This window comes from Loxodonta africana, chromosome 15, assembly GCF_030014295.1.
Source record: "Loxodonta africana isolate mLoxAfr1 chromosome 15, mLoxAfr1.hap2, whole genome shotgun sequence".
In the NCBI taxonomy this organism is placed as follows: domain Eukaryota; kingdom Metazoa; phylum Chordata; class Mammalia; order Proboscidea; family Elephantidae; genus Loxodonta; species Loxodonta africana.
The window spans coordinates 44,186,992-44,213,944 of record NC_087356.1 but is presented as its reverse complement, the minus strand read 5'-3'; the positions used below and the strand labels follow the sequence as shown (position 1 = coordinate 44,213,944).

The 26,953-nt window shown below is 40.2% G+C and overlaps 2 pseudogenes; one reads left to right on the top strand and one right to left on the bottom strand.

Annotated features, from left to right (window-relative positions):
* LOC111747772 (immunoglobulin kappa variable 4-1-like) overlaps nt 1-25,283 on the bottom strand; it is a 30,402-nt pseudogene extending 5,119 nt beyond the window's left edge.
* On the top strand, nt 9,127-9,838 carry LOC135227826 (immunoglobulin kappa variable 4-1-like; annotated as a pseudogene).
* Nucleotides 25,284-26,953: the final 1,670 nt, after the last annotated feature.

The following is a 26,953-nucleotide window of genomic DNA, read 5'->3' as shown; positions in this document are numbered from 1 at the left end:
CAACATGCAATTACACTAAGATCAATAACAAAGAAGAATTTAAAATACCAATGTTGTAAAAGTTAATGGACACACTTCTGTGTTCTACTTCTGATATGGCCAAGTAAGCTCCAACCAGATAGAACATTCCACAGATATAAAATATAGAATCCCAAAAACAACTATTTGAAGGCACTACATCATGTACAAAATCGGACAGATTCTGGAGAACAATCTACAGTTAGGTAAAGGGAAGTTTAGTATAAAGCATTATTAAACTACGATTTAAAAACATAACTATAATATGTAAGAAAACTTTACATGGCATCACAGGCTGAAGGAGAGTACTGGAAGGCTGGTATTCAGACATAGTTTGAGAAGATATAGATTGCAGCCCACTGAATGGTAAGAAGTTCTCTGGTTGCACAGGAGAGAACTGGTCAGTGATTGCTGAGCAAGAAGGAAGTCATCCTCCAGGGCACAGAAAAGCAAAGAAGAACCATAGCCATAGGTTGGATATGCAGGCATCCAGAGGAACTGGGGACTCCAGAGCAGATAGGAGGTCAGGAGCGCACAGTGTCCTTGTCGATTGGGCTGTGGGATGGTAATCACCAGGCAGAGTCAAGACTGCAAAGTCATCAAGGCACCATGTCCTCTGGGTGCATGGCTGGGACAGAGAACTACCCATACCACTGATCAACATGCAGTCAAGAAAGTCGCTTCCTCCTACAATGGCACTCCAACACCTTCTAATGAGAAAACTAACATCACACTCATTGTGAAGCAGAAATGCTGAAAGAATTCAGCTTATTATCACAGAGCATGTATTATAGGGTGAATTCGGAGCTGAGAGGAAATAATTGATAACTTCCACAAACTTTAATAGGAATTTGAACAAAATGAAAATGGCCTAAAAATACAGGAAAAGATTTTCAATCCCGTTAGTTTTCAGGGCTATTCAATGAAGGGCTTCCACACACACTTCGTATTTGTAAAAATCAAAGAGTCTGACAATTCTAAGCGTAGATTAAGTTGCATAGCACCAAGAGCTCTCGTATAATGCTGAAGCATGAGTGTAAATTGGCGCATACACTGCTGACATACCTCTGTACGCAGGTCAATACATGTAAGAATTTTGGAAAATAGGCATGACCTAGTAAAGCTGCACACACATATATTCTATGAGAGGGAAATTCCATTTTGAGGTGTATGCCTTGGAGATATGTGTGGTTAGGTTCTCCAGGGTTTATGAATGAGAAATTTCAAAGCAGTTTCTCCTATAATTGCCAAAATAAAAATTATCACAAATGCTTATCAATGGTATATTTGACATATTCACACAGAAAAATACTATGCTGCAATGAAAGTGAATAAATTACAGACACATACAACAAAATAGATGTTCTTATATTGTTATGTGGAAAATTCTAGTCAGGAAAGAATATATACAACAAATAATTAAATTTATATAAAATTCCATAACAAGTGTACACGTTTTTGTTATATTTATCATAAAAACTTAAATACATACTTATTACAAATTTATTGTCACACTTTAATTGACACATACAAAATATTATATCCACAAAGTACATGGCACAGTACCAGGCATTGAGTATTTGGCAAATTAATATTTGCTGAACAAATGGATGAATTTTTTAAAAATTAATAAAGGAAAGCATTAATTCTTTCAAAGTCTATGATACTGGACAAGAAGGGGTGTATCTTGTGCCAATTTATATCTCTATAAGAGAAATCTCCTCTGAATTACAGACTTTTAAATTTCTTCTTGTATGTCTCAAAGACAACTTGTATTAGGCTAGATGAAGCATCTGTCTCTCTCTATATATATGTATATTCTCTCTCTCTGACTCTCTCTCTATATATATAAACATATATATTGGCACATATATAGAGAGAGAGAGAGATCTATATCAAGGAAAAAGGCTCACATGGTTGTTGAGGCTGGAAAGTTCCAAGTCCATGGGTCAGGCTGGAGGCTTCTCCTGACTCAGGTAGCTACAGGGACTGGCAAACTCAAGATTCAGGCTGACAAATCCCAAGACTAGCAGGCAAGCTGCTAGTTCTAGTCCCAAGAACCAGAGATCAGATGAACAGGAAACAGCTACAGGATCCAGAATGAGGAAAGGCTCAGGAGCATTGCCAAAAGTCCACCTATATTGGATGCAGGCCACATCCCCAAGGAAATTCCCTTTCAACTGATTGGCTTCTCACAGGAAGTCCCATCATGGAGGTGATCACATTATATCAGATCTCATCTTGGAGATGATTACATCATTACATGACTGCCAAACTACATATTAACTGCCAAACCACTGAAAATAATGGCCAAGTCAAGTTGACACACAACCTTAATGATCATATACCTCAAACTCATTATCTCTGGACTCTAACTCATGGTCTTCCCCCTAGCCCATATCCCAACCCCACAAAGCTCCACCCTAGAGAAGAAACCACCACGCAGCCAGTTATGTAAACCAGAAACATTAGACTCATCCTTGACACTACCCATTACCTCATAGCCTGTTCACTGCCAAGCCCTGCCAGTTTTACAACCAACATATTCCCAAATCTATCCACTTCTCTTCATCCCTCCATGCAATGGCCTTAGACCAAGCCACCACCTGGATTCCTGAAATAGTTTCCTAAGGGGACTTGACTGTGTCTAAATCATACATCACTGAAAACAGAGTCATCTTTTTGAAAAGCAAATTTGATCATGTCATCTGCCTGCAAAATCCTTTCTTTATGTATAGGATAGATACAAAAGAGACTTAGAGGGCCCTTCCTGATTGGCCTCATGCATACATTTTCTACCTCAAATTAAGCATTTTTGTGCCATCCTTTAATGAATACCTGTATCCCTTCCACTTATACTACTTAGAGTAAGGCTCATGTCTTTAACTCGTTACCACCATTACTATAACACTAATACACAGAAGAATACCTGGCATGTAATAGATTTTCAATTAGTATTTTTTTAATAAACACATGAATCAGAGATAAATAAATGGAAGCATGAATTCTACCAAGTTCACTTACATATATAACACAACCCTTAACAATATGCTAATAAGTTATTTTTTTACAAATCCAAAAAGTATTCTATATTTCATTAGAGGTATAAAGAGGATAGTAAAACTTTAAATATTCTGGGGGAAAAACTTTCATGGTAGGGCTTTTGGCTGTAAAAAATAAAAACCATCTGGGTTTAGTCTAAGCAGAAAATGAAATAATATTGTGTGATTTACAGATTTGATGACAAGTCTAGAGAACATGGAGTAGTAAATGAACTGGAAGCCAGATTGCATAAATGCAGTCCAGAAAAATCACAGGAAGAGATTTTACACGATCCTACTGCATCCTACTGTGATGTTCCAACAAACAGATGCAGCGCTGGAAGCGCTCACTCCTCTATACCAAGATATTTGGAAGACAGCTACCTGTTCAACCAACTGGAAGAGATCCATATTTATGCCTATTCCCAAGAAAGGTGATCCAACCAAATGCAGGAATTACCCAACAATATCATTAATATCACACACAAGTAAAATTTTGCTGAAGATCATTCAAGGGTGACTGCAGCAGTTTATCAACAGGGAACTGCCAGAAATTCAAGCCGGATTCAGAAGAGGACAAGGAATAGAAATATCATAGCTGAAGTCAGATGGATCCTGGCTGAAAACTGAGAATACCAGAAGGATGTTTACCTATGTTTTATTGACTATGCAAAGACATTGGACTGTGTGGATCATAACAAATTATGGATAACATTGCAAATAGTGGAAGTTCCAAAACACTTAATTGTGCCCATAAGAAAACTGTACATAGATCAAGAGCCAGTCGATTGAAGAGAACAAGGGAATACTCTGTGGTTTAAAATCAGGAAAGGTGAACATCATGTGTGAATTCTTTCACTGTACCAATTCAATCTGTATGCTGAGCAAATTATCCGAGAAGCTGGACTATATGAAGACGACAGGTTCCCATTACTAACATATTCAAACAGTAAGTCAGAAAAGACCATCTTGCAAGACTTTTAACCACAACCTTGGGAGCTAAGAATTTCACCATCAGACTCCCTGGTTCTTGGCATAAATGACCCCTCACCACCACCCCGTGCTGGGCTCAGCCATGCTGATCTGAACCTTATAAATGGAGCCATTTCTGGAGGGTGGAACCTGAGCAACGTCACACAAGAAAGAAGCTACACAATGGTGACGCCATCCAGATCCTCAAGCTCCTGCTCTGCTCTGTTCCAGGTGACAGGATATTTGCAAACCTAGAGATGGAGTTTCCTCTCTAGAGTGATCCTTGTATTCAGATAGATCTACAGTTTTTAAGTTAGATATGAAATACATGCTACATGCAACAAAAGCCTGTCCAACTATCCCACTTGGAGACTATTTTGGCTTGATTTTTTTTTTCTATCACTGATGGAACAACATCTCTGCATCATCCCCATGTCTGTCACTGCCGGTTCCTGCCAGCAGATAGCGTTCACACAGGCACCAGAAGCCCCAGCTGTCTCCCTGGGACAGACAGTCTCCAATCAGCTGCAGGGCCAGTTACAGCCTCCTCTACACTGACAGGAAACACCAGAAAGAGGTTTTCCAGTGTTTTACCGACTACTCGAAGGCATTTGACTATGTAGATCATAAAAAATTCTGAGTAATACTATGTAAAATGGGAATTCCAGAACACTTAGTTTTCTCTTGTAGACCCATGCATGGCTCAAGAGATAGTCATTCAAACCGAACACCTTGCCCTGAAATGCCGTTCTTTATTCCTGTTAATATTGCATGTTTCCAAATGGAAAAAGATGTGCAACAGGGTTGTATCTTCCCGTTGTCTTATTCAATCTATATGCTGAACAATTAAACTGAAAAGTTGGAGTGTGTGAAGAAGAATGTGGCATCAGGATGGGAGGAAGACTCACTAACAACCTGCAAGAAGCAGATGACACAACCTTGCTTACAGAAAATGAAGATGACTCAAAGCACTTACTGATGAAATTCAAAGATGACAGCCTTCAGCAAGGAATACTCCTGAATATGAAGAAAGGTAAAATCCTCACAATTGAACCAATAAACAACATCATGATAAATGGAGAAAAATTGAAGTAATCAAGGGTTTCATTTACTTGGATCAACAATCAAAGTCCATGGAGACAGCAGTCAAGAAATCAAATGTTGTATTGCATTGGGCAAATCTGCCTCAAAAGACCTCTTTAAAGTTCTAAAAAGCAAAGATGTCACTTTGGTGACTAAGGTGCACCTGACCCAAGCCACGGTCTTTTCAATCACCTCGTATGCATGGGAAAGCTGGACAATTAAAAGGAAAGACAGAAGAAGAATTGACACATGAGAATTGTGGTGTGAGAGAATACTGAATATTGGATATACCATGGACAGCCGGAAGAATGAGCTGATAAGTCTTAGAAGAAATAAAACCAGAATACTCTTGGAAGTGAGAATTGAAAGACTTCATCTTGCTTACTTTGTACACATTATGAGCAGAGACCATTTGCTAGAAAAGGACATCTCTGTTGGTAAATTAGAGGGTTAGCAAAATGACAGAAATCCTCAATGAAACAGATGACACAATTGCCACAGCAACGGACTCAAACATACCAATGATCATGAAGATGACACAGGACCCTTAAATGCTTCATTCTGTCATACATAAAGTCTCTCTGAGCTGGAGTCAACTCGATGGCACCTATCAACAACAATGTCCACATTGAATAGGACTGACCTGTATAACCAATACAATATGAGGAAATGATAGTGTGTGACTTCTGAGGCTAGGTCATTAAAGACATTGTGATTTCTGCCTACTTTCCCTTGGATAATTTACTCTAAGAGAGGGCAAATGCCCTGTTGTGAGAACACACGAATAACCCTATGGACAGGTTCACATGGTGAGAATCTGAGGTCCCTTTCCAATGGCCAAATTTTACTTGCCAAGATATGAGTGGCTCACCTTGAAAGCTTCCAGTTCAGCCTTCGGACAATAGCAGCTCTAGAGGACATCTTGATAGCAATCTCATGAGAAATCTTGAGCCAGCCAGAACCAACCAGCTAAGCCTTTCCCAAGTTCCTGACTCACAGAAACAGTGTGCGAAAATAAATGTGTATTGTTTTAAGTTGCAGGATTTGGGGTTAACTTGTTACACAACAGTAGATAGCTAATACAGAGCTGTAGTAAGAAATGAAGTAAAATATGGGAATAAATATGGATGTCTGTCAGTTGTATGAAATAAAATAATGTTTTTCAGGGTATAAAATATAAGTAGAACTGCTGACCTTTCGGTTAACAGCCACGCACTTAACCACTGCCCCACCAGGGCTCTTTAAAATATATATGACAATAGCATGTAACTCAGTGGGAAGATCTATAAAGCTAAAATATTCTACAGTCCTTGAATTGTCCATAAAGAGGTAAAGATGCTAATTTATATACATAGCTTAAAAAGGTGGTTCTTTTCTCTCCGGTTTTTTTTTTTTTTTTTTTTTTTTGCTTTTGCTTTATACAGAGTATGATGTAACAAAAAAAAAAGCCTTATTGAAGTAAAATTAATGTACAATAAATCATGTCTGTAAAGCACACAATTTGACATTTGACATGTATATATTCCTGAAATTATTACCACAATCAAAATAGTGAATGTATTCACATAAATGTTTATTATGATTATGTCCTCTTGATTAATTGACCTCTTCTTCATCCCAAAATCCCCTTCTTTGTACCTGGCAGTATTGTTTTCTGAAATCTACTTGATCCGATGTTAAAGTAGTATTTTTTGACTAGTGTTAGAATGGTTAATCTTTTAAATTTTAGTCTGTTTGTACTTTGCTATTTGTTTTCTATTGGTCCCATCTGTTCTCTCTTCACTTTTGCTTTTCTTTTTTGGCCTTGTTTTACATTATTTGTTACCTTTCCTTTCTATTTCTTTAATTGGCTTATTAGCTATAATTTTTTTTTATTTTGTTATTTTAGTGGTTGCTTTGGGGTTTGTAATACACAATTTTAAATATCATGGTCTACCGTCAGGTGATATACACTTCACACATAGATTAGAAACTTAGAATGGTATACTCCATTTCTTCCTTCCCCAGCTTTATGCTATTGTCAGCATGCATTAGTACAATACATATATTATAAACTCCAGAGGCACTGTCCACGTGTATCTGTAGTTCTCTCTCTGCAGCTTCTTCTTCTTTGGTACTGTCTCCTGAAAATTTTAACCGCTCCAGTCTTTCTGGACTCTCAGCTCTGTCCTCTCAACTTAGAGTCTGCTGGGCTCCACCTGTGATCCTCTTCCCTGTGGTGCAGCCTGAAAACTCTCTGAGGAGCTAGGTAGCCCTCAGTTTGTTTGATTTCTGTCTCCTAGTTAACACTGTCCTTCAATGCCTGATGGCCAGGGTTTTGAAAACCATCTCTGTGTGTCTGTGTGTGTGTGCATGTGCCTGTGTACACAGGAAATCCTGGTGATTTGCTGGTTAAGTGCTATGGCGGCTAACCAAAGGGTGGGCAGTTCCAACCCACCAGGTGCTCCTTGGAAACTCTATGGGACAGTTCTACTCTGACCAACAGAGTCGCTATCAGTCAGAATTGACTCGACAGCAATGAATTTAGAATACGTGTACATATGTGTGTGCATATGTGTATATTTTGGTTGTTTCATATACAGGGAAAACCTCATTCTTGTTAATATTGTATCTTGCCTGGAAGTGAAGGTGGATTTTCCACTGAGATTTAAAATTTTGGTTCTTCTATCTCTAATTTCTAAAAATTCCGTTTTATTCTTTTTCAAATCTTCAGTGTCACTCTTTTTAGTTTCTTACACCTTGCACACATGTTCTTTGTCATTTATTGTTTTAAATAAACTCACATCATGCCCAAATCTGAAGTGTGAGCAGAACTCCTTTTGTTCTCTGTTATTTCTGTCACATCACATTCACATTCTTATCCTAGTTATCTTACTTTCTTGAATGTCAAGAATCTATGACTTCCTGTTGGTATTGCCTCTTGAAAAATCATCTGCGAGTTTTCCTGAGGACTTAGGATGGGTATGCCCTCTTCCAAAGAGGCTTCCATTTGTGGACCCTACCGTTCTGGTACCTTAAACCAATTTCAAGATTGGAGTGTATCAGACCACCTGGGACATGCATTCTTGGAGTAAAAAATCCTCTCAAAGGCTGATGGCAGCCAAAACTTCCCAAGGAAATCTTGTCTGTCTTTTCCTGTCCATTTCCACAATGAAGCTCTTATCACTTCCTCGGAAGGGTTCCACTTTCTCTTTGGTTCACTCTTACTTTGAAATTAGTGGCCCTTTGTGCCCTAGCTCAATATAGGTCCCTGAGGACACCCCAGATGGGCAACTTCTGTCCCTGTTTTCCATTTTTCTGGCCATTGCAGAGCCCTGGAACCCAATCTCAAGTGTTTGCAGCATCTTTAGAGTGTCCTTCAGGATAAAAGTGGCTTTGGAGCTCATATACTTTTGGGCCATAAACTTTTTCAAATGTTGCATCAAAAGATCCTCATTTTCTTTTCTCCTTTTCTCTTCTTTTTTCTTTTGTTGTATTTTTGCAGCATTTTGTTTGTTTGTGTTTGTTTGTTTAATTTCACCAGGATTGCTGATCTGAGGAATCTGGTCCATCATCTATGAAACCTGAACACACTTAATAAAACTTTTTATTGAAAATACAGGCTGTCCACATTGTGGGGATAGCAACTAGGGTCACATAACAATGTGTATATAAATTTTTGTAGGAGAAACTAACTTGATCTGTAAACTTTCTCCAAGAGCACAATAAAAAATAAAATAGAGTCTCTTAATTAAATCTTTTAGCCATCTGTAGCTTTATAGCTTCTTAGTTTATATTATAGCTTGTAAGTCAACTTCTGTCTTTTCTAATGGCTGAATTACAATTTGTGATGATATTTTTGGTTCTTGATTTACATTGGTTACTTTCACAACCTATTGCCCATGCAGCTTGTTCCATGCCCATTGATTGCTTTGCATAGCCACCACCCCCCCAACAGGCTGGCTGCTCGGATATTATAAATGGGGCCTTTGCAATGTGAGCTCATCCACATCAGGCAGGCAGGGGCAACAAGATGGTACCACAGACTCTGGTCCTCATGTCCCTGTTGCTCTGGGTCTCTGGTGAGAAACTTAAAAGTGCCTCAATCCTTCTAGAGTAGCATCTCTGAAGAATTGAAAAATGATTTTAATATGTAGTGAGAAATGATGGCTATTCCCAAAATGGACTCAGTTAAATGCTAAAACATATTATTACTAGGAACCACATTTAAATTGGGATATTTTAATATATCTATGATAAAGTGTATATAGGTATGTACGTGGGCTAGTTGTCTATTTGTGATTTCAGGTTGCCAGTGGGGACATTGTGATGACCCAGTCTCCAGCCTCCTTGGCTGCGTCTCCAGGGGAAACAGCTATCATCAACTGCAAATCCAGCCAGGGTATTAGTAGCAACTTAGCCTGGTACATGGAGAAACCAGGACAGGCTCCTAAGCTGCTCATCTCTCAGCATCCACCTGGGGATCTGGGGTTGCTGACCGGTTTCCTGGCAGTGGATCTGGGACAGACTTCACTCTCACCATCAGCAGCCTCCAGGCTGAGGATGTGGCATTTTATTACTGTCAGCAACATAATAGCTCCCCTCCCACAGTGCTGCAGCCTCAAAAACAAACCTCCTACCCAAGCTTACAGGTTAGTAAGTCTTCACTGCACCAGCTGTTTCCTTTCTCCTCAGCCCTGAACATGCACGCTTCCCCTGTCTGCCCTATAGGCCATATCTCCTGACTAATTCCTGGGGTGTTTTCAAGCCCAGGGAAAAATGAAGAGATGAGGTTTCTGGGGTTTTTTTTTTAGCCCCTTTTGGCCTGAGATTATTGTAAAAATGCTGCAAAAATCTCTTACATTGTCAGGATTTGCTATATAACATGAACCTACATTCTTCACATGCACAGACCAAGTGACTGATCTTGCACAGGGTCCAGTGAGTTTTATACCTTGAAACATCAATTTTCTATTCCTTGTGCCTTCTTGACTCTGCAACATTCCAATTTTATTTTCTTGTACTCATGGTCTTCTTCCTTTCTCTGCCCTTGCCACACTATCCCAACTCTTGACCTTCCCAATTTTAAAACTTGACCCTTTATATTCAAAATTTCCCTGAAAGAAGGAAGTATTCCTCTCTCTTTTTCCTTCCACATATCCTGTTTCCAGACATGCTTTTTGGATCAATGCCTCTGAAGGTGGTTTCCTACTCTACTTCTCATTTTACTGCACTTTTCTCTTCTCTCTATTTCTTTCAGTGGCACCTCATTCTTCCAAAGGCAATTCTCTAATTCACTAGCCCTATCACTCTAGAAATATTTGATCCATTACCCATGTAGTTTTTTCATTAATTGCCAACTTCCTCTATAAATTCACCTCTTGGGCACTTGAGTCTAATTTGATAACTGAAAGGTATCACGGTTCTTTCTTGTTAGCTACTGTCAGATTGGCCCCCAATCCACGGAGACCTCATGCGCAATGGGATCAGACCTTGGTGATTTGTAGGGTTTTCATTGATTGATTTATCAGAAATAGATCACCAGGTCTTTCTTCCTGGATTATCTTAGTCTTGAAGCTCTGGTGACACTTGTTCAGCATCACTGCAACATGCAAGCCTCTACTGACTGAAGGGTGGTGGAGGCATATGAGGTGCACTGGCCAGCAATTGAACCCAAGTATGCCACATGGAAGGCAAGACTTCTACCTCTGAACCACCACTGACCTCCATGCTTCTTTAGTCTGCTGTAATTTGAATGAATGTGCTCTTCTCATGTAATAATAGAAAAACTTCTGGTATTCGAGTATTGTTTCTGCACTAGTGTAATTCTGAAAATGGGGCACCGGTGGTGCAGTGGTTAAGAGCTTGGCTGCTACCCAAAAGGTTGGCAGTTCAAATCCACCAGCTGTTCTTTGGAAACCCTATGGAGCAGTTGTACTCTATCCTATAGGGTCACTATGAGTCGGAATAAAATAACAGTAACAGTTTTGTTCTTTAATTATTATTATTATGAAATACATAGGTTAATGAAATGTAGCTTCAGGTAAGATATCAGCAAACTTGATCACGACACTCTGAACACTCTTACTTACATAACAAGGCCTTTTCTCTAATATGGGGAACATTTTCAAAGTATTGATTGATTCATTCAGGATATATTTATTGAGGGTATAGTAGGTGTCCTGCACTAAAATATTGCTTTCATTCTAGCTGGGGGAGATACACAATCAACACCTGCATAAATAAGTATTCACTATTTTTTTTTTTTAATTTTTTGTGCTATGAAGAAAAATAAAGCAAGAAAGGGGATAAGAGCCAGTTGGGTTAAGAGGGAGTAGGATGATGTCACCTGAGTGCCAGCTGATGTAGAAAGGGCCATGAGACTTTTATGTCTTTCACGTGTTTACAGTTGACTGGCCATTAGCTGGGGTTATTGGGGTTACTGGACCATATCTCTCTCATTATCTGGCCAATTAACCTTAGCTTGTTCTGATGGCAGTTGACAGGATTCCAAGTGAGAAAATAAGAGCACACAAAGCTTCTTCAATCCTAGACTCAATACTGGTACGATTTTCTGCATTCTAAGAAGTTTGCTTCATTCTAAGGATCAACACAATTCACAAAACTAACTCATATTGAAAGGGAAGGCAAATAACCCCTAACTCTTGGTAGGAAGAGATGCAAAGTCACATTGCAAAAAAGCGTGCTACAGGGAGGAATAAAAAATAGGGGATTTTTTTGCAATCAATGTATAATAGATGTTGATGGAAGGCTGCCCTGAGAAAGCATGATCATATCAAAATCTTAATGTTGGCAACAAAACTAGCCATAAGAATATCTCCAGGAAAGAGGGCCCTTGTTAGAAAAAACAGCAAATTTCTGAAGCAGAAATGTAACCAGCATATTGGAGGAGAAGCAAGGAAGCCAGTGTTGTTGGAGTTGAGTTCTGACAGGGAGATTAGTGGGACATAAGGTCAAAGAAATAATGAGGGGGTTTATTTTGTAGGATTTTGTAGGCTACTCTAAGGATTTGGGTTTTATTTTGAATGATGTGGTAATAGCTGATAAGTCTTGAATAGAGGATATGATTTAATTTGTAGTTTTACAGTACAAAAGAGATACCAGTCAGGAGGCCATTACGATCATCCTGCCTAGAGAAGATGATTGCTTTGGTGGATGGTGGTAATAGTGGAGGGGGTGAGAAGAGGTCTGTTTTGGAAATGGCGACAGCAATATGCTGATGGTTGTGACAAGGAGAGTGAGATGAAAAGTAAGCCTTAAAATGACTCCAAGGCTTTGCTCTGAGTAACCAAAAGGGTGGACTTAACATTTATTTAGACAGGGAACACTGCCGGAGGAGTGGATTTGGGGATGAAAATTAGGAATTTTGTTCAGAATGTTTTAAGTTTGAAATGTGCATTAAACCTCCGTGTGTGACTGTCAAAGAGACCTTTGGATTTATAAGTTCTGAATTCAGGAAACAAATATGGACTGAAGATTTAAATCTGATAACTAATAACATGAGTGGTGAATAGATGGAGAACAGAGGAGGCCCAGAGACTGAGCTGTGAGGCAGGAGAGATGAGGCGGAACCAGCAAAGGAGTCTGAAAAGGAGCAGTATGGATGGGCAACAACAAGTAGAGTGTGACACCCTGGAGCTCAGTGTGGAGATTGTATCAAGAAGGAGGACTTTATCAATGTATTAAATGTTATGGATGGGTCTGGAAGATGAAGACTGGGATGTGACCATTGGATTTGGCAATGGGGGGATAACCAGTGATGTTGAGTAGGGCAATGAAACAGTAGGGATAACACCTTGAATAGAGGGCACCCAAGAGAAAATGGAATGAGATGATTTGGGGTTGGTGACTGTACAACTTTTTCAATGAGCATTATAGTAAAGGAGAAGAGTGAAACAGGGTCTTACTGGAGGGAAAAGTGAGATCAACAGAGCTTTTAAAATCATGTTTACATGCTGATGGAAACGATGCTAAAGAGAAGGGAACATAAATATTTCTGGAAAGAGAGGAGAGAAATGCCAAGCAATGCTCTTGAGTAAGTCAGAGGCATGGTTAGAGGACTGGCTTCAGACAGGAGGACTGTCTGCTCATCCACAGTAACGGGAAGGAAAGTAGAGTGTGGGGATGCCAGTGGATCAGGAGACACATGGGCGTTCCTTGTGGGATTTCACTTCACAGGTAAGAGATGAGGAATTGTATAGAAATTTGGATGGAAAGAGGTGTTCAAAATTGAAGAAAGAAGAGAAAGAGTGAAGACTGAACGGACCAGGTCAATGACGTTCAATTGGGGGATAGCATTAAGGATCTTCATGAGATTTAAAAACAAACAACAAAAATAAATAAATAAACCAAACCAGTTGCAGTTGATGCAATCTCGACTGTGTTGACCCATGTGTGTCAGAGCAGAATTGTGCTCTGTAGTATTTTCAATGGCTGGGATATTATGGAAGTAGATCGCCAGGGATTTCTTTTGAGGTGCCTCTGCATGGACTCAAATCACCAGCATTTTTATTAGCAGGGAGAGCATTAATTTTTTAACCTCCCAGGGCTCTTGAAGTTAATGATCATAAATTTAAATTGAAGGTGAAATGAGTCAGAATGATTGTGTATTTTTCTGCAGACGCATCAGAGATGTGGGGGTAGGCATGTGGAGGGTTGGGTTTTTACCAGGGCTGTGGTCTTGCCAGATGAATAGGATTAAAAATGGAGTTCTTGATGTGTGTGAGGGAATCACTGCAATGAAGGATCATGATTTAACCTGGTAAGGAGGGAATTGAGAATGAGAGACTCAAGGACAGTGAAAATAGATTTGTTAAAGGACATTTTTCAGAAAAAAGACAAAGTCATGACTCTCATACAAATATCAGATGAAGACATGTTAAGTAATTTATTTTATACTAAATGAGAGAACTAGGCAGATGCTATAACTTGTTCAAAATAAAAATTAAAACTGTACATTTACATAGAGTAAAAGAATGTTAAGATGAATTGCAAAAAGAGGCAAAATTTTGGGGGAGACAATTAAGACTCCAGCAGACAGGACAGAATATATGTATCTATCAGTTACTTACAATTTACAAAAAAATTTAAAATTAGCTGAAAGGTAACAAACAAGGCTAGGAATCTGATAACCTCAAATGGTATGTTATAGACAATGCAATGCATAGTTTTCTATTTATGTATATATATTTTCCTACAAATTTAAATCCCGATTATCTTAGGCTAGGTTCTCTAGAGAAGCTAAACCAATGAAACATATAGATAGATAGAGAAAGAGAGACAGATAGATTTATCTCAAGGAAATGGCTCATGCAGTTGTGGAAGGTGGCAAGTCCCAAGTCCATGGGTCAGGCGTCAGACTGGGGACTTCCTCTGATTCCTTTAGCTGCAGGGGGCTGACCACCCCAATAATTGGCAGGTCAGATGGCAGTCCATTGGCTCATGGGCTGCGGAAGCTGATAAACCCAAGACTGGCAGGTAAGGCAGCAAATTGTTGGCTCACAGGCTGCAGAGGTCGACAAATCCTAAGATCAGAAGGCAATACAGCAGGCTGCTGGCTCAAATCTCAAGAACCAGAGATCAGATGATGATGAGCCAGATGCAGTATCCACAGCAAAAAAACAAACTTTGACAGAATGTCCATATATATATATTGGATGCAGGACACACCCTTGAGAAAACTGTCCTTAAAAATGATTGGTTCATCACATCAGATCACATTATGGAGGATGACTGCATTATTACATAACTGCCAAATTACATCATTACATAACTGCCAAACCACCAAGAATCGTGGCCCAGCCAAAGTGACATACAACCTTAATCATCACACTGATGAAGGCTAAAAATTGTCAGTGATAGCTCACTCTGTTTGATATCTGTCTCTTGGTTATCACGGTCCTTCAATGTCTGATGGCCAGGGTCTTGAAAACTATCTACGTGTGTATGTGTGTGTGTATATATATATATACAGGAAACTATATATATATACAGGAAACCCTAGTGGCTAAGTGGTTAAGTGCTACGGCTGCTAACCAAAGGGTCACAGTTCTAATCTACAAGATGCTCCTTGGAAACTCTATGAGGTGGTTCTACTCTGTCCACTGGGGTCTCTATGAGTATGAATCCACTCAGTGGCAATGGGTTTGGTATATGTACACATATGTGTATGTATATATATATACATATATTGTGGTTGTTTCACAGGAAGGGAAACTTGTTCTATCTCTAATTTCTAGAAATTCTGTTTGGTTCTTTTTCAAATCTTTGGTGTCACTCTTTTTAGTTTCTTACACCTTGCACACATGTTGTTTGTCATTCATTTTTATAAAAAAAACTCACATCATACCCAAATCTAAAGCATGGCCAGAGCTCCTTTTGGGGACAGGGCAGGCAGCCAGGAGACCTGCAGGCACTCTCTCCAGCAAGGGAGGCATGCAGGCGCACTTTCCAGTGAAAGAGGGGCAGGACAAGTAGTCTGGGGTCGCACAGGTGCTCTCCCTGGTGGAAGAGGAGCACAGTGGGTGGTGGAAGGTCACACAGGTACTCTCCTGAGTGGAGAAGGAGCAGAATGGGCATTCAGGGGTCACACAGGTGCTTTTTCCTGTGGGGAAGGGGTAGGATGGCCAGCCAGGGAGGAAAGAAGAGAGAAAAAAACAAGAGAGAGAGAGAAAGAAAAGAGGGGGAAAAAAAGGGGGAATTCATCTATTGCTCTGTGTTTGCCACCCACCCTACACCCTACAGGTCTGGTATCATCACTGGGGAGTCACCCTGTCTCTGGGTCCTGGTTCCCTCCCCACTCTGTGTACACCAGGATCCCTGAAACTCTCAGCCTCCTTCCTGTACTTTCCCTCCTTAGTTTCAGTTCATGTTCTGCTCTCCTTGCTTCACTCCAGGTTATGTTTACACAGTTTCTCTGTCTCCTATTGGAGTTGCATGATGCTGTCTTCATGTGCTCCTCATTCAGGGTCGCTGCTGGCTTTGTCTCAAAATGTTTCCACTCTGCTGGGCTGTCTGGTAGAGCACCTCAACTCAGTATCTTTCCCCATTTACTACTGTCATTCAATTTCTTTTTCCTTTTAATTCTGTATCTGTCCATTTGATGCTCAGGGTCCCAGGGTTATAATTTCTATCTGTGCAATTTGTTTCTCAGGCCTTTGCTACAGAGGGATTGCATGCTGCATCTCACTAGGCTGCCAACTTGAATCCTTCATTGTGTATAAACTATTGAATGGGAAACCAATTTGCTCTGTAAAGCTTCACCTAAAGCATAATTTTAAAAAAAAGTCATTACAAAGACATAAAAAAAAAAAAAAGACCAAAATGGATGTCAGAAGAGACTCAAACTTGCCCTTAAGCACAAAGTAACTAAAGTGAATGGAAAAAAATGATGAAGTAAAAGAGTTGGACAGGAGATTTCAATGGGTGTCTTGAAAAAACAAGTATAATATTGAAATGTACAAAGATCTGCAGACAGAAAATCAAAAGGAAAGAACATGCTTGGCATTTTTCAAGTGGAAAGGACTGAAGAAAAAATTCAGGCCTTGAGTTGCAATATTGAAAGATTTTATGGGCAAAAAAACTGAATGATGCAGAAACCATCAAAAGAAGAAGGAAGGAATACACAGACACTGTACCAAAAAGAACTGGTCAGTGTTCAACCACTTCAGGAGGTAGCATATGATCAAGAACCAATGGTACTGAAGAAAGAATTCTAAGCTACATGGAAAACATTGGCAAAAAATAAGGCTCTGGGAGTTGACAGAATACCAGTTGAGATGATTCAATAAATGAAAGCAATGCTGGAAGTATTTGCTCAACTATGCCAAGAAATTTGGATGAGAGCTACCTGGCCAACTGACTGGCAGAGATCCATATTCCTGCCCATTCCAAAAAAAAGTGACCCAACAGAATGAAGAAATTATCAAACAGTATCATTAACATCATATGCAAGCTGAATTATGCTGAACATAATTGAAAAACAACTGCCAGAAGTTCAAGCTGGATTCAGAAGAAGATGTGGCATGAGGGATATCATTGCTGATATCAGACTGGCCAAGAGCAGAGAAGACCAGAAAGATATTTACCTGTGTTTTATTGACCCTGCAAAGACATTCAAATGTGTGGATCAAAAAAAATTATAGATAACATTGAGAAGAATGAGAATTTGAGAATACTTAATTGTGCTTACGTAGAACCTATACATAGATCAACAGGCAGTTGTTCTAACAGAACAAGGGGATACTGCGTGGTTTAAAATGGGAAAATTAGTAGTCAAGCACAAACAATTTGCTCCACATCACTAATGACATCTTTGTTTTGGCAAAGAATCCAAGACAATAGGTGCCCATTACAGCCATATTCAAAAGTAAGTCAAAAAAGACCACCTTACAAACTTTTAACCACAATCTTGGGAGCTAAGAATTTCACCATCATACTCCCTGGTACTTTGCATAAATGTCCCCTCACTACCACCTCACCCTAGGCTCAGCCCTGATCATCTGAGCCTCATAAATGGAGCCTTTTTTTTGGGGGGGGGGGGACTGAGCAACATCACACAAGAGAGAAGCTGCATCCAGATCCTCAAATTCTTATTCTACTCTCTTACAGATGAGAGGATATTTGCAAACCTAGAAATGAAATTTTCTCTCCAAGATGATCCTTCTATTCAGATAGATCTACAGTTTTAAAATAAGATATGAAATAAATGCTATGAGCAACACAGGCCTGTCCACCTATCACAGTTAGAGACCACTGTGGCTTGATTTTTTTTCTTCCGTTCCTGATTGTACAACATCCCTGCATCATCCCCATGCCTGTCACTGCAGGTTCTAGTAGACAGATCCCACTAACCCAGGAGCAGAATCCTTGGCTCTTTCACTGGGAGAAAGAGTCTCCATCAACTGCAGGGCCAGTCAGAGCCTCCTCTATACTGATGTGAAACACTACTTATCCTGGTACCAGTTAAAACTTGGGGAAGTTCCTAAGGACCTCGTTTGCCCTGCTTCTATCCATGTTGACCAGGTGTCCACTGGGTGGCACTGGGTCTGAGACAGAATTTATTCTCACCATGAGCAGTTTTGAATCCAAAGATAATACAGTGAATTACTGTTTCCAGCATGAAAATGTCCTATCATAATGATGTGACTCCAAATACAAACTGTCCTACTAACAAAGGGAGGACAGGAAAGGATCCCAGCTACTTCTTATTAATAGCCACCATTTGGTTGGTTGGTTGGTTGGTTAGTTGGTTGGTTGGTTGGTTGGTTGGTTGGTTGGTTGGTTGGTTGGTTGGTTGGTTGGTTGGTTGTGGGTGGTTGGTCGGGTGGTCGGTTGGGCGGTTGGTCAGTTGGTTGGCTGGTTTTAATCAGGAAAAAAAAATATTGGCTTGAGATATTTGAAAAACAGGCAGCTAGGCCTTCTCTCGCTCCAAAAGAAAGCTGGTCTCCTCTTCCCATTCAATTCCTTTAATCTATTCTCACACCTCACTCTGAATCTCAGTGCTTGGTCATTTGCAGCCATAGTCTGATCCCTCCAGTCACACTTAACCACACCTCCCAAAGGTGCTACCCCCAAGCAGAACCTCCTTTCTAGGCCAAAGGCCACTTGAAAAGCCACTATCCCCTGATTATTCCTATTCCCTGCTTCCCCACTCAAACTTTATTCCAGAAAAAAGATCCCATGAAGGAGAAAACACTGGATTCCCACCCGTCCTTGTGACAGAGTCATTCAAAATGCATTTAAGAAAGGACTCTAGTGCAAAACTGAGGAGCAGAAAGCAGGTTTCTTTTATCATTAGAAAAAATTTTAAATGTGAGGGCAGCAAAGCAGATTGTAAGAGAGCAGCAAGCGAACGTATGGTAGACTCGAGAAATGAAGGACTCAGATTTCCAATGTACAGTAGTTAAAAGGGAGTCCCTTCTCCACATCTCACACCCCTCCCCAACCACTGGAATTCCTTTTAGCCTACTTCTCTCTGGGTGTGTCCTCATAATCCAACTCTGAGTCTTCTCTCCCCTGAACAAATGATTCCCCAAAAACTTTGGATTCAGTATAGCAGACTACATCATCCAGTATCATCCTTCCTTATTGCAGTCATCTACCAGCCCCATTGTCTCTCCTCCTCCCTCTCTCAAACATTTTAGTTTCTGACTCAGTGTCAGGCTCTTCAACTCTACTCCTGTCACAATCCCTGTCCCTTCAATATGCCCACAGGTGATCTTTCTGTGGTCCTGACATCTCAGTTCTTTGATCGCCTTTCCTCCAGTGGTCTCTTCCTACCACTTTCATGGTCATTCCCTGGACATGTCATTAGAAAAGAGCCAAAATTTCCCCATCATCACAATATCAATCATTTCATTCTTGGTATTTCCAAGAGCTGGGCAGCTCACTCCACCTGGTGTGCTATCACTGATAATTTTTATCCTTCATTAGTGTGATAGTTAAGATTGTGTGTCATCTTGGCTAGGTCTTGATTCTTGCTGGTTTGGCAGTTATGTAATGATGTAATTTGGCAGTTATTCAATGATGTAGTCATCCTCTCTGATGTGATCAGCCAACCGGTTTTAAAGGGAGTTTTCTTGGGGGTGTGTCCTGCATCCAAGATAAATATATGGACATTCTGTCAAAGTTCGCTTTTTTGCTCTGGATACTGCATCTGGCTTGTCATCATCTGACCTCTGGTTCTTGAGATTTGAGCCAGCAACCTGCCCTATTGCCTGCTTATTTGGTAATTTGTTGGTCTCGGCAGCCTGTGAACCAGCAGCCTGCTGCCTTACCTGACAGTCTTTGATTTATCAGACTCTGTAGCGCATGACCCTGCCGTCTGACCTACCAATTTTGGGTTGTCAGCCTCCGCAGCTACAGTAATCAGAAGAAGACCCCAGTCTGACACCCGACCCATGGTCTTCGGACTTGCCATGCTCTACAACTGCACCAGCCATTTCCTTGATGCAAATTTACCTATCTCTTTGTCTATCTATCTATCTATATGTTTCACTGGTTTTGCTTCTCTAGAGAACCCAGCCTAAGACAATCAGGATTTAAATTTGTAGAAAATATATATGTATATAAATAGATAACTACACATTGTCTATAACATACCATTTGGCATTACCAGATTCCTACCCTTGTTCCTTATCTTTGAGCTAATTTTAAATTCTTTGTAAATTGTAGGTAACTGATAGATGTGCACATTCTGTCCTGTCTGCCGGAGTCTTAATTGTCCCCCCAAGAATTTGTCTCTTTTTTTGCAATTCATCTCAACAATCCTTTACTCTATGTAAATCTATACTGTTTAACTGTTTATACTGCTGAACCAGTTATGGCATCTGTCTAGTTCCCTCATTTAGTATAAGTAAAATAAATTACCTAACGTCATCTTATATTTGTATGACAGTCACAACTTTGCCTTTTTTCTAAGAAAATGCCCTTTAACAAACCTATTTTCACTGTCCTTGAGTCTTTTAATCTCAATTCCCTCCTTACCAGCTGAAATCATAATCCTTCATTGCAGTGAGTCTCTTGCACACATGAAGAACTCCCTTATTTAACCCTATTCACCTGGCAAGATCACAGCCCTAGCTAAAACCCAACCCTCTACATGCCTGCCCCCACATCTCTGATGTGTCTGCAGAAAAATACGCAGTCATTCTGACCCGTTTCACCTTCAATTTAAACTTATGATCATTAACTTCAAGAGCCCCTGGGAGGTTCAGAAGGTTAATGCTCTCCCTGCTAATCAAAATGCTGGCAATTTGAGTCCACCCAGAGGCACCTCAAAAGAAATCTCTGATGATCTACTACCATAATATCACAGCCATTGAAAACACTACTGAGCACAATCATGCTTTGACACTCATGGGTCAACACAGTCAAGATTGCATCAACTGCGATTGGTTTGTTTTTGTTGTTGTTGTTGTTGTTTTGCTTTGTTTATTGTTGTTGTTTGCTTTTAAATGTCATGAAAGTTATTAATGCTAGTTCACAATCATACTTCACTTACCTGGTCTGTTCAGTCTTCTTTCTTTCTCTTTTCTTCTTTTTTCGATTTTTAACACCACCTTTCTATCCAGACTTCAACTCAATTGCCTCATCTCTTACCTGTGAACTGAAATTCCACAAGGAACTCCCATGTGTCTCCTGATCCACTGACTTTCCCACACTCTGATTTCCTTCCTGTTACTGTAGATAAGCAGACAGTCCTCCTATCTGAAGCCAGTCCTCTGGCCCATTCCTCTGACTTACTCAAGAGCATTGCTTGGCGTTTCTCTCCTCTCTTTCCAGAAATATTTATGTTCCCTTCTCTTTAGCATCATTTCCATCAGCATGTAAACATCATTCTAAAAGCTCTGTTGATCTCATATCTCCTTCCAGTTATGCCCTGTTTCACTCTTCTCCTTTACCATAATGCGCATTCAAAATTTTTGCAGTCACCAACCCCAAATCTTCCCTTCCCATTCTCTCTTGGGCAAGGTGTTATCCCTACCGTATCACTGCTCTACTCAATGTCACTACTGACCTCCACATTGCCAAATCCAATGGTCACATCCCAGCCTTCATCTTCCAGACCCATCCATAACATTAAAAACATAGATAAAGTCCTCCTTCTTGATACAATCTCCACATTGATCTCCAGGGTGTCACACTTTCCTTTTTGTTGTCCATCCATACTGCTCCTTCTCAGACTCCTTTGCTGATTCCTCCTCATCTCCGCTGCCTCACAGCTCAATCTGTGGACCTCTTCTGTTCTTCATCTATTCACCATTCATTTTATTACTTATCAGATTTAAATCTCCAGTACGTATCTGTTCCCTGAATGCAGAACTCATAAACCCAAAGGCCTACTTGACAGTCACACGCAGAGGTTCAATACACATCTCAAACTTCAAATGTTCAGAAAAAAAATTCCTAATCTTCATCCCCAAATCTGCTCCTCCCAGAGAGTTCCCTATCTAAATAAATGTCAAGTCCACCCTTCTGGTTACTCAGAGCAAAGCTTCGGAGTCATGTTAGGATCTGCTTTTCATCTCACTCTCCTTGTTACAATCATCAGCATATTGCTGTCTTTATTTCCAAAATAGACCTGTCTTCACCCCCTTCACTATCACCACCATCCACCAAAGCAATCATCATCTCCAGCCAGGATGATACTAATGGGCTCTTAACTGGTATCTCTTTTGTAATGTTAAACTACAGATTAAATCATATCCTCTATTCAAAACCCTCAACCCAAAACATTAGAGTGGCTTACAAAATCCTACAAAATAAACCCCCTCATTATTTCTTTGACCCTATATCCCACTAATTGTGTCGCAACTCAACTCCAGCAACACTGGCTTCCTTGCTTCTCTCCCAATGCGCTGGTTACATTTCTGCCTCAGAAATTTGCTGTTTTCTCTAACTAGGGCCCTATTTCCTGGAGATATTCCTACGGCTTATTTCTTCACCAACATTAAGACATTGATCTAATCATACTTTCTCAGGGCAGGCTTCCATCACCATCTATTATACATTGATTATCTGTATCCATGATTTTTTGAAATGTGACTTTGCATCTCCTCCTATCAAGAATTAGGGGTTATTTACCGTCCCTTTCAATATGAGCTGCTTTTGTGAATTGAGTCGATTCATAGACTGGAGCAAACTTCATAGAATGCAGAAAATCGTACCAGTATTAAGTCTAGGATTGAAGACACTGTGTGCTCTTATTTTCTCACTTGGAATCCTGCCAACTGCCATCAGAACAAGCTTGGGGTAATCCACCAGAAGATGAGAGATATATAGCCCAGTCACCCCAATAGCTTCAGCTGATGGCCAGTCCACTTTAAACATGTGAAAGGCATGAAAGTCTTATGGGCCTTTCTACATCAGCTGTCACCCAGTTGACATCATCCTACTTTTAATTGCTACTCACTCTTACCCCAGAAAGCTCTTATCCTCTTCCCTGCTTTATTTTCATTCATAGCACTTACAAAAAAATAGTAAATATATTATTTATGCAGTTGTTGATTGGCTGTCTCCCCCAACTAAAATGAAAGCAATATTTTAGTGCATGACACCTAGTAAGCCCTCAATAAATATAACCTGAATGAATCAGTCGATACGTTGAAAATATATCTCATGTTAGAGAAAAGGCCTTTTTATGTAAGTGAGAGTGTTCAGAGTGTGCTGATCAAGTCTGTTGAGATCTTACCTGAAGTTAAATTTCATTAACCCACGTATTTCATAATAATAATTTTTAAAAAACTGCTATTGTTGATTTGATCCTGAGACGTAGTGACCCTATAGAAGAGAGTAGAACTGCTACATGGGGTTTCCAAGGAACAGCTGGTAGATTTGAAATGCCAATCTTTTGGTTAGCAACTGAGCTCTTAACCACTGCACCACTGGGGCCCCATTTTCATAATAATACTAGTACGCCAGGAGTTTATTATTACATGAGAAGAGCACATTCATTCAAGTTACAGCAGACTAAAGAAACATGGGGAGCAGTGGTGGTTCAGTGGTAGGAGTCTTGCCTTATATATGGGATACTTGGATTCGATTCCTGGCCAATGCACTTCATGTGCATCCACCATCCTTCACTCAGCAGAGGATTGTATGTCGCAATGATGTAGAACAAGTGTCAGCGGAGCTTCAAGACTAAGATAATCTAGGAAGAAAGACCTGCTGATCTATTTCTCATAAATCAATCAATGAAAACCCTATGGATCACCAAGGTCTGACCCCATTGTGAATGAAGTCTCCGTGGATTGGGGGCCAATCTGACAACAACTAACAAGAAAGAACCATGATATTCTTCAGTTATCAAATGAGACTCAGGTGTCCAAGAGATAAATTTAAAGAGGAAGTTGGCTATTAATGAAAAAATGACAGGAGAAAACCGTCAAATATTTCTAGAGTGAGAGTGATAGGGTGAGTGAATTAGAGACTTGCCTTTGAAAGAATGAGGTGCCACTGAAAGAAATGGAGAGAAGGGAAAAGGGCAGTAAAATAAGAGCTAGAGTAGGAAACCACCTTCAGTGACATAGATCAGAAACGCATGGCTGGGAAACAGCATATGTGGAGGGAAACAGAAAGAGGAATACTGCCTTCTTTGAGGAAAGTTTTGAATATGAAGGGTCAAGCATTTAATATTGGGAAGGGCAAGAGTTGGGAGGATGTGGTAAGTGTGGAGAAAGGAAGAAGAGCAAGAACAAGGGAATAAAATTGGGATGTTGCAGAGTCAAGAAGGCACAAAGAAAAGAGGATTGATCTTTCAGGGTGTAAAATTCACTGGACCCTGCACCAGATCAGTCATGTGGTCTAGCCACGTGAAACATGCAGGTTTCTGTGATATGACAACAACTGACAAAGTCTATAAGAGATTGTTGCAGCATGTTTACAGTAATCTCAGACAAAATGAGCTAAAAAAAAAGTCCACATCCCTTCATTATCTCCTGGGCCTTGCAAACACCTCAGGAATTAGTCAGGGGATGTGTCCTTTAGGGCAGAGAGGGAGCGAGCATGTTCAGGGCTGAGCAGAAAGGAAACAGCTGTTGCTCACTGGCCTGCAAGCTTGGGTAGGAGGTTTGTGTTCAAGGCCAAAGCGCTGTGGGAGGAGCGTTATAACCTTGCTGACAGTAATAGTCTGCCACATCTTCAGCCTGGAAGTTGCTGATGGTGAGAGTGAAGTCTGTCCCAGATCCACTGCCACGGAACCGGTCAGGGACCCCAGATGCCCTTTTAGATGCAGCATACATGAGCAGCTTAGGAGACTGTCCTGATTTCTGCTGGTACCAGCCTAACTCTGTACCCACACTCTGACTGGACTTGCAGTTGATGGTGACCGTTTCTCCTGGAGACACAGCCAGAGAGGCTGGAGACTGGGTCAGCACAATGTCCCCACTGGCACCTGAAATCACAAATGGACAATTATCACACATACATATCTACACACACTTTATCATAGACACATTAAAATATCCCATTTTCAATGTGCTTTCCAGTGATAATATGTTTCAGCACATAATCGAGTCCATTTTGAAAATAGCCACCACTTCTCACTACATATTAAAATCATTTTTCAGTTCTTCAAAGATGCTACTCTAGTGGGATGGAGGCACTTTTAAGTTTCTCACCAGAGACCCAGAGCAACAGGGACATGAGGACCAGAGTCTGTGGCACCATCTTGCTGCCACTGCCTGCCTGATGCAGATCAGCTCACATTGCAAAGGCCCCGTTTATAATATCTGAGCAGCCAGCCTGGGTGTGGGGGGGCCTATGCAAAGCAACCAATGAGCATGGAAGCAAACTGCATGGGCAATAGGTTGTAAAAGTAACCAGTGTAAACCTAGAACCAAAAATATCATTACAGCAAGTGTAATTCAATGATTAGAAAAGACAGAAGCCGACTTAAAATTTTTAATATCAACTTAGAAGCTCTAAAGCTACAGACTGCTAAATGATCTCATTAAGAGACTCTGTTTTTTTTTTAATTGTGCTGTAGTTGAAAGCTTAAATCTCAAGTTAGTTTCCTCTATAAAAATTTATATATACATTGTTATGTGACCCTAGTTGATATCCCCACAATGTGAAGAGTCTCTATTTTAAATTAAAAAAATTATTAAATGGGTTCAGGTTCCATAAATGAAGGGCCAGATTCCTGAATCAACGATCATGGTGAAATTAAACAAACAAACAAATGCTGGGAGAACACAACAAAAGAAAAAAGAAGAGGAAAAGAAAATGAGGAAATTTTGGCTCAATTTTTAATAAAAGCCCATGGCCAAAAAATATCTGAGCTCCAAAGACACTTTTATCTTGAAGGACACTCTAAAGACACTGCAAATACTTAAGACTAGATTCTAGGGCTCTGAAAAGGACAGAGAAATGGAAGACAGGACCAGAAGTTGTCCATGTGGAGAGTCCTCTGGGACCCTATATTGAGTTAAGGCACAAGGGGCACCAATTTCAAAGTAAGTGTGAACCAAAGAGAAACCGGAATCTATCATTCCCATCCGAGGAACTGATAAGAGCTACACTGTGGAAATGGACAGGAAAAGACAAATAAGATTTCCATGGGAAGTTTTGGCTGCCATCAGCCCTTGAGAGGATTTTTTACTCCAGGTATGCATGGCCTAGGTGGTCTGGAACTCTTCAAACTTGAAATTGGTTTAAGGTAGCAGAACAGTAGGGTCCACAAATGGAAGCCTCTCTGGAAGAGGGCACACCTATCCTAAGCCCTTAGGAAACCTCCCAAAGATTTTTCCAGGGCCAATAGCAACAAGAAGTCATGGATTCTTGACATCCAAAAAAGTAAGAGAACTAGGATATGAACATGAATGTGATGCAACAGAAATAACAGAGAACAAAAGGAGTTCTGCTCACATTTCAGATTTGGGCATGATGTGAGTTTATTTAAAAAAATAAATGACAAGCAGCATGTGTGCAAGGAGTAAGAAGCTAAAAAGAGTGACACTGCAGATTTGAAAAAGAACCAAACAGAATTTCTAGAAATTAAAGACAGAACAACCAAAATTTTAACTCTCAGTGGAAAATTCACTTTTACTTCCAGGCAATATATAGTATAATGCAATGGCAAGGTTTTCCCTCCATGTGAAACAACCAAAATATATGTATATGCACACATGTATGTATACACATATCAAAACCATTGCCATCAAGTTGATTCTAACTCATAGCAACCCTACTGGACAGAGTGGAACTGCCCCATAGAGTTTCTAAGGAGCACCTGGGGGATTCAAACTGCGGACCTTTTGGTTAGCAGCTGTAGAACTTAACCACTAAGCCACCAGGGTTTCCTATATACATAAAGACATACACATACGTACGAATGC